The 8,904-nt window shown below is 64.3% G+C and overlaps 1 pseudogene; it reads right to left on the bottom strand.

The window, feature by feature from the left end:
• Positions 1–223: 223 nt before the first annotated feature.
• Positions 224–3,823, bottom strand: LOC101938530 (interferon-inducible GTPase 5-like; annotated as a pseudogene).
• Positions 3,824–8,904: the final 5,081 nt, after the last annotated feature.

Genomic DNA, 8,904 nt, shown 5'->3' with positions numbered 1-8,904 from the left:
GGGGAGACTGCTCCAGAACCTTTCAAATCATGTGGCGGTGAGTTCCACAGGCCAATCACGCACTGAAAAGTATTCCCTTGGATCCGTTTTGAATTTTCTGCCTTACCTGTTGGAAAATTGGCCAGTTTTGAAATTTTTCAGACCGTTTTGCGCTCCAGCCGTTCTGGATCCTCGGTGGCACAGTGGCCAGCGTCCGAGAAAAACAGATGCTTCAGTAAACATCTGAGAAAAATAGAGGTTTTATTTAATAAACATCTTTTGCTTTAGAAAAATAAGGGGCGATTTTGTTACCACCGTCCAGTTAATGTAACAAGTGAGAGATCCAGAGGTTACCCGTATTATGGCTCTGAATTTGGGCTCTGACATCTCGATTTGAGGGCGCAAGTCAAGTCACACCCTGGATACTGAAAGAGGAGCCGGATTCTCAGCCCAGTGAGAGGGACGCAGCCTTTGCGTATCGTCTCCCTCCAGCATCTCTCAAGCCAAACCCCGTGGCCAAGATTGGCTCCTCCACAGAACTGGTCCAAAGTCGGAATTTCTGCTCCATGGGAAATTTGGATATTTTGAAATTTAGTTTTGTTCTGAATCCGGATGAAAACCAGAAATAAATTCTACAATTTCCCCATGAAACAAAATTGTTGGGAAAAACTATTTCGGTCTGGGGTCGACTGGAACATTCCCGTTCAATACATTTTTTCAAAAATCTGATCAAATAAAATCCAGTATAATCAATTTGAATAAAATAAAAACTGATGAAATCCAATAAAATAAACTCAAAATGTTTCCTTCTGGTTTTGACTTTTACAAAATTTAAAAGTTAATATAAAAAATGCAATAAAAGAAAACGTTTCCCTCTGCTATTGATCTGGTTTTAAAAATTAAAAACATAAAACAAAAAATATCCAACACAACTGAAATGTTTCCTTCCAATATTGACTTTTTAAAATTTAAACAAATCCAATTAAATGAAACCCAATAAAATCAAAAAAAAATTTTCCAGCGTTGACTTTTTTTAAATCAAAACCAGCCACCAAAACAGAAAAAAATCCAAGAGAATAACTCTGATCAAACCAAACCGTTTCCTTCCAATTTTGACCATCTACAAATTCTTAAAAATTGAAAACAACCAACCAGAAGACAAATTTTGAACCCAGACATTCAAACGCTCATAGCAAAATGGGATTTTTTCCTTGATATTTTCCCCCCAACGCACAATTTTGTGGCAGTTTCCCACACACCATCCGATTCCGACAAGAGGCCATTTTCCGACAGAAGGCTGCTCCGCTGGGAAAGTCCCGACCAGCTCCGCCCCCAACCTCTGCCTCCTGCAGTCTCCTACGCCCTGGGCCGTGGCTACCCTACGGGGCGTTAGCGGCGTAGCTAGGTCGCCGTGGCGATGCCGGCCTAACCCTGTAGTGTAGACGCGCCCGACAGCGATGGAAGAGGTTGGGACGCAACCTCCCCAAGTGACGGTAGCTGCGTCAACGGAAGGTTCCTGCCATCAGCCTAGCGGTGTCTACAGCAGGGTTATGTCGGCCTACCACAGGCCCGGGGAAGCGGGTTCTTCCCACCCCCCAGCAACATGGCTACGTTGACCTACATTGGATGCATAGACCAGGCCTTGGTTTGCACAATCCCACGCTGTGGCTGGAAGGAGACATGGCCCCCACGTCTCCACGGGGAGCACACGGTGCCCGTCCCGTCAGCGCAGGAGACCACCACCGCACCAGCCATCATCCTGCCCTGCAGGCCACCCCGCTCCCCTCCTGGGTACCTCCTCCCTCCAAGCTCTGGTGAGCTCCAGCCATGGTCACTCGTCCCTCCCAGGCTACCCACAATGCATCTCGCTCTCCAGGGAGCTGTGGGGTCCTGGTGCTATCTGGCCCCACCCACGGAGCTGGTGTGGGGATGTGGGGGGCGGGGGTTATTGCTCTGTTAAGGTAGCCCCAGGAGCCGGGTGAAGGGACATAGGTGGAAGCAGAGAGGGGGAGAGGGCTAGAGGTGGGAGAGGGCTGGGGAGGGGTACGAAGCCTCCAGCACCCCCCCCTGCATCCAGCAGAGCCCAGCCCTCAGTCAAAGAGGAACCCAGGATCAGGGGGGTCACAAGGCCCCCCCTCCTCCTCCGTCCCATAGGCAGCCTCCAGCACCCGCTGGGCATCACCGGCGAAGTCCTCCAGGGCGCTGTGCAGCAGGAAGTAGGCGGCCACAAAGGAGATGCCGCCGGCCACCAGGTTCTCCAGCAGCGGCAGGCGGGTGCGGGCCAGGCGGGCGGCCACCTGCCCACAGAGCGCGGCCTGGCTCAGCACGTCCCGCACAGCTGCCGGGGAGAGCTCCCGGCCCAGCGCCGACCGCACCTGAGCCCGCAGCCGCTGGGGGGAGCCGGCGCCCGCCCGGGCCAGCACCCCCAGGGACTCCTCGTCCAGGCCGAAGCTGCGGCGGTAGGAACCCAGCGTCTCCACCAGCATGGGCACGTTGAGCTGCAGTGGGAGCCCTGGCAGTGCCGAGACCAGGGACGCCAGCAGGGCCTTCTTCCAGACGTGGCGCCGCAGCGTCTCCTTCCGGCGCCCCACGGCCTCGGCCGTCAGGGCCGGCAGTGCCAGGAGCAGCGCGTGGCGCTTGTGCCCGGCCAGCTCCTCCGCCAGCGTGGCCTGCAGCCGCGGGAAGTCGAAGCGATGCAGCTGGAAGGCGGAGAGCAGGAAAACCCGCGGGGCGGCCACGCCTTCCTTCTCCAGCTGGCGGGCGCAGTCCGCGCGGATCTCGCCCAGCACCTGGCCCTCCTGGCAGCGGCCCGGCCGGCGCCGGCGGGACGCCCGCAGGTCCTGATCCACCTTGGTGCGGATGAAGTAGAAGCGCCTGCCCGCGGCGGCCAGGGCCTGGGCCAGCTGGGCGTGGCTCTCCCGGAACCGCTCCGAAGCCACGAGGAGGAAGAAATCGAAGTGCATCAAGCCCACCTGCTCCAGGTACCGCTCGGCCCGGAAGCTGGGGGTGCCGGTGCCGGGGAGGTCCCAGAGCCGGACGCTGGGGAGGCCGGGGTGGGGGTAGGGCGTGGGCTCGGCGGTGGTCTCCACGACGCCGGTGGGGGCGGCGCGGGGGTCCGAGTCGCTCAGGCCACGGAGGGCGTTGACCAAGGTGGATTTGCCGGCGCCGGATTCCCCTGTCACGGCGATGTCCAGGGTGGCAGAGTCCAGCGAATCCAGCAGGGTTTGGACCTGGGTGGAAACTTCCAGAACCACACGGGATTGGATCAGGGAGCCCATCTCGGTCAGGTCCTGCTCCCGCAGCTCCAGGCTCTGCATGGCGGAGGAGCTGGCTTGGAAAAGGGGGAGGATTGAGGTTTCTTTGCCCTTCAGCCCAGGTTCCCACCAGCCCCCACTCCCCTCCCGGAGGCAGGGAGAGAAGCCAGGAGTCCGGGCTCCCAGCCCCTCCCCCCCCCCGCTCTAACCACTAGACCCCACTCCTCTCCCAGGGCAGGGGAGAGAACCCAGGAGTCCGGGCTCCCCACTCACAGCATTTCTCCGGAGGCTCCCAGGGAGCTGCTGGGCTGGTTTCGCTCCGAGCTCGGGGGCGGGGGGGGAAACGGAAACCGAAAGGCCCAGGCGGGCGGCCGGGGGAGGAGCTCGGGGCTGGATTAAGAGCAGCCGCCTGCACATCGGCACCTGGCCGGCAGCCAGGCTGGCACCGCACCCGGGCTCCTCCCCCGCAGCCCTGCCGGTGCCCCTCACTCCCAACCCGCAGCCCCCTGCCAGCCCAGCCTCCCCCCCCAGCTCTGCCGGTGCCCCTCACTCCTGACCCGCAGCCCCTGCCAGCCCAGCCCTGCCCCCCCCAGCCCTGCCGGTGCCCCTCACTCCCGATCTGCCGTCCCCTGCCAGCCCAGCCCTGCCCCCCCCAGCCCTGCCGGTGCCCCTCACTCTCGACCCGCAGCCCCTGCCAGCCCAGCCCTGCCCCCCCCAGCTCTGCCGGTGCCCCTCACTCCCGATCTGCCGTCCCCTGCCAGCCCAGCCCTGCCCCCCCCAGCCCTGCCGGTGCCCCTCACTCCCGACCCGCAGCCCCTGCTAGCCCAGCCCCCACCCCCCAGCCCTGCCGGTGCCCCTCACTCCCGACCCGCAGCCCCTGCCAGCCCAGCCCTGCCCCGCTCAGCTCTGCCGGTGCCCCTCACTCCCGACCCGCAGCCCCTGCCAGCCCAACCCCCCCCCCCCAGCTCTGCCGGTGCCCCTCACTCCCGACCCGCAGCCCCTGCCAGCCCAGCCCCCCCAGCCCTGGCGGTGCCCCTCACTCCCGACCCGCAGCCCCTGCCAGCCCAGCCCCCGCCCCCCAGCTCTGCCGGTGCCCCTCACTCCCGACCCGCAGCCCCTGCCAGCCCAGCCCCCGCCCCCCAGCTCTGCCGGTGCCCCTCACTCCCGACCCACAGCCCCTGCCAGCCCAGCCCCCCCAGCCCTGGCGGTGCCCCTCACTCCCGACCCGCAGCCCCTGCCAGCCCAGCCCTGCCCCCCCCAGCTCTGCCGGTGCCCCTCACTCCCGATCTGCCGTCCCCTGCCAGCCCAGCCCTGCCCCCCCCAGCCCTGCCGGTGCCCCTCACTCCCGACCCGCAGCCCCTGCCAGCCCAGCCCTGCCCCGCTCAGCTCTGCCGGTGCCCCTCACTCCCGACCCGCAGCCCCTGCCAGCCCAACCCCCCCCCCCAGCTCTGCCGGTGCCCCTCACTCCCGACCCGCAGCCCCTGCCAGCCCAGCCCCCCCAGCCCTGGCGGTGCCCCTCACTCCCGACCCGCAGCCCCTGCCAGCCCAGCCCCCGCCCCCCAGCTCTGCCGGTGCCCCTCACTCCCGACCCGCAGCCCCTGCCAGCCCAGCCCCCGCCCCCCAGCTCTGCCGGTGCCCCTCACTCCCGACCCACAGCCCCTGCCAGCCCAGCCCCCCCAGCCCTGGCGGTGCCCCTCACTCCCGACCCGCAGCCCCTGCCAGCCCAGCCCTGCCCCCCCCAGCTCTGCCGGTGCCCCTCACTCCCGATCTGCCGTCCCCTGCCAGCCCAGCCCTGCCCCCCCCAGCCCTGCCGGTGCCCCTCACTCCCGACCCGCAGCCCCCTGCCAGCCCAGCCCCCCCAGCCCTGGCGGTGCCCCTCACTCCCGACCCACAGCCCCTGCCAGCCCAGCCCCCCGCCCCCCAGCTCTGCCGGCGCCCCTCACTCCCGACCCGCAGCCCCTGCCAGCCCAGGCCAGGGGGGCGCAGGGGGACAGAGCCCAGGGCTGGGCTGGGGGGGGCTGCGGGTCGGGAGTGAGGGGCACCGGCAGAGCTGGGGGGCGGGGGCTGAGGGGGGGGCTGCTGCTCTCTCCCCCATCCCACGCCTGCCTGGTTGCCATGGTTACCGGGGGATGAAGAGGAGGGTGCCAGGAGGCTGTGACAAAACCACCAGGGCGGGGCTGGAAAGGGGTCAGCTCCCATTGGCCGCGCTCTTCCAACGGCGTCCCTGATTGGCTGCGGGGGAGGAGCGAAGTCCAGCGGGCCCCTGGCTGAGCCAGTCACTGCTCTGGTCACAGAACCTGGGGGAGCCATGGGGGGGGGGTCTCTGGGGGGGTCTCTGGCTGGGGAGGGGGGGTCTCTGGAGGGGTCCCTGGCTGGGGACAGGGGGGTCCCTGGCTGGGGAGGGGGGGTCTCTGGGGGGTTCCCTGGCTGGGGGGGGGGTTCCCTGGCTGGGGGGGGGGGTCTCTGGAGGGGTCCCTGGCTGGAGAGGGGGGGTCTCCGGAGGGGTCCCTGGATGGGGAGGGGGGGTCCCTGGCTGGGGAGGGGGGGGTCTCTGGGGGGTTCCCTGGCTGGGGAGTGGTGGGTCCCTGGCTGGGGAGGGGGGTCTCTGGAGGGGTCCCTGGCTGGGGAGGGGGGTCTCTGGAGGGGTCCCTGGCTGGGGAGGGGGGTTCCCTGGCTGGGGAGGGGGGTTCCCTGGAGGGGTCCCTGGCTGGGGAGGGGCTAACATAGTGCCCCCATGGAGCCGGGAAGCTCTAGACCAGCCTGACCTCCATCCCTGGGAAGCTACTCGAGCAAGGATCAAACATTCAGTCTGCGAGTTCCCGGGCCGAACCAGCCCGGTGCCCGGCTTTGCCAGGGGAGCGGGGTTGGAGGAGGGGGGATGCAGGGGACGTAATGGACCTGGCGTGCAGCCGGGCTCCCGTCCCACTGGACTACGGTTAAAATTTTGTCCTGGGTATTTTCAGTAAAGTCACGGACGGGTCGCGGGCAAGAAACAAAAATTCACGGAAGCTGTGACTTGACCCTAAAAATACCCGGCGGGGGCGGGGGCGACTAACAACGGGAGCCCTACCGGGGCCTTGACCGCCGGCCACTGCTCCGGCCCCAGGGGCCAACCACTAGCCCCTGCTCCGGTCCTGCCGCAGCTCCTGGGTGGGGGCTGACAGCTGCTCCGGCCCAGCCGCTGCGAGGGACTGAAGCCGAAGACGTCACGGTCTGTGAGACCCAGAATCTGTGCCCTCCGTGACAGGACGCTCTGATAGGTCAGCTGGAGAAATGCGGCCAGGTTCCCATTAGACCCCACTCCCCTCCCGGAGGTAGGGAGAGAACCCAGGAGTCCGGGCTCCCAGCCCCCCCCCCCCCCCCCGCTCTAACCACTAAACCCCACAAGCAAGGAGTAACTGTGAATGGAAGGATGTGGGATTGGAGGGAGGCCTCAAATGGGGCTCCACAGGCTCTGTTCTGGGCCCCGTGTTGTTTAACATCTGCGTCAGTCCCTGGCTAGGACTGATCAAGGCTGCAGCCAACACAAGGCTGGGGGCAGGGGGGGAGTCGCCAATACTTTGAGCCGGAGCGAGGGACCATCCGCCGAATTGCCGCCGAATAGCTGGACGTGCCGCCCCTCTCCGGAGTGGCCGCCCCAAGCACCTGCTTGCCAAGCTGGTGCCTGGAGCCGGCCCTGCCTGCTGTATAGAAAGGATGGAGAGAAACTGGAAAGGACCCAGAGGCGAGCGACAAAGATGATCGAAGGGATGGAACGCAAGTCACATGAGCAGAGGCCGAAGGAACTGGGTACGGCTTGTTTGGAAAAGAGATTAAGGGGGGACATGATCGGGGTCTTCCGATACTCGCGAGGCTCCCATCAAGATGGAGACACGTTGTTCTCTCTGGCCACAGAGGGCAGGAGAAGAGGCAGCAGTTCAAACTGCAGCAGAGCAGATTCAGATTAAACCTCAGGACAAACTCCCCAGCTGTAAGAACGGCCAATGGACCCGACGCCACTGGAGGGTTTCGAGAGGAGGCGGGACAGCATCTGTCAGTTCTCAAACTGGGGGTCGGGACCCCATTTTAACAGGGTCGCCGGGACTGGCTTAGACTTGCTGGGCCCCAGGGCCAAAACCCGATCCTCACCGGCCAGGACTCAAGCCGAAACCCGGCGGCTTCAGCCCTGGGCTGAGGTTACAGGCCCCCTGTGTGGGGCTCGGGCTTTGGCTTCGCCTCCCCCCCAGGGCAGCGGGGCTCGGGCAGGCTCCGGCTTCGGTCCCCCCTCCTGGGGAAGGGGGTCGCGGTGCAGTGAAGGTTGAGAACCCCTGGTTTAGACCCAACCAATCCTGCCTCTTGGCAGGGGCTGGACAAGCTGAGGGGTCTGTGGCTGTGATTCCATGGAGGGGAAGGGGGTTCCCTGGGGGGGGGTCCGTAGCCGTTAGACGCAGCGTGTCTGTCCGAGGGGGAGCTGATGCCAGGACCCCAGAGCTCCCCCCCTCCACCGTCCCGCCCTGCTGGCTTGGGAGTCCACTGAGCACCAGCTGCTGCAGCAGGTCCCTGCCGCCATCGGGGTCCCCAGGCCCAGACAGGAGGGTGGGTAAAGGGGGGCTGAGCACATGGGGGGGCTGCACAGGGCAGAGATAGGAGGGGGAAATTGGGCATAAGAAAGTTATTGGGAATTGGGGGTTACGGGGGGATCCAATGGGGTTTGAGGGATCTGGGGCATTGGGGGGATCTGGGGGATTATTGGGGGATCTGGTGGGGTTTGGGGGATCTGGGGAGTAATTGGGAAGAGCAGGTCGGTTTGGGGGATCTGGGGCATTGGGGGGATCTGGGGATTATTGGGGGATCTGGTGGGGTTTGGGGGTTATGGGGGATCTGGGGAGTAATTGGGAAGAGTAGGTCGGTTTGGGGGATCTGGGGCATTGGGGGGATCTGGGGGATTATTGGGGAATCTGGTGGGGTTTGGGGGTTATGGGGGATCTGGGGAGTAATTGGGAAGAGCAGGTTGGTTTGGGGGATCTGGGGCATTGGGGGGATCTAGGGGATTATTGGGGGGATCCGGTGGGGTTTGGGGGTTATGAGGGATCTGGGGAGTAATTGGGAAGAGCAGGTCGGTTTGGGGGATCTGGGACATTGGGGGAATCTGGGGGATTATTGGGGGATCTGGTGGGATTTGGGGGTTATGGGGGATCTGGGGAGTAATTGGGAAGAGCAGGTCGGTTTGGGGGATCTGGGGCATTGGGGGGATCTAGGGGATTACTGGGGGATCTGGTGGGGTTTGGGGGTTATGGGGGATCTGGGGAGTAATTGGGAAGAGCAGGTCGGTTTGGGGGATCTGGGGCATTGGGGGGATCTGGGGGGTTCTTGGGGGATCCGGTGGGGTTTGGGGGTCCTGGTGGGTTATTGGGGGTTCAGGGGATTAGGCCACATCTCAGCCACAGGAGCAGAGATCTCTGTGCCCGCCGAGTCCCAGGGCAGTGCTGCTGTTCATAGGCCACGATCCCGCCAGGAGCTTTGCGCTGACGGAGTCGATAATGGGCCTTAAAGGGAACACGGATCCAGGCTGGTAAACAGCTGATTGGGCCAGTTCCAACCCCTCCCCCACCAGCTCTGCCGGTGCCCTTCACTCCCGACCCGCAGCCCCCTGCGAGCCCAGCCCTGGGCACACACCCCCCCCAGCTCTGCC

Source organism: Chrysemys picta, chromosome 20, assembly GCF_011386835.1.
Source record: "Chrysemys picta bellii isolate R12L10 chromosome 20, ASM1138683v2, whole genome shotgun sequence".
Lineage (NCBI taxonomy): Eukaryota > Metazoa > Chordata > Testudines > Emydidae > Chrysemys > Chrysemys picta.
The sequence above is the reverse complement of the archived record's forward strand: the minus strand, read 5'-3'. Positions and strand labels throughout refer to the sequence as shown.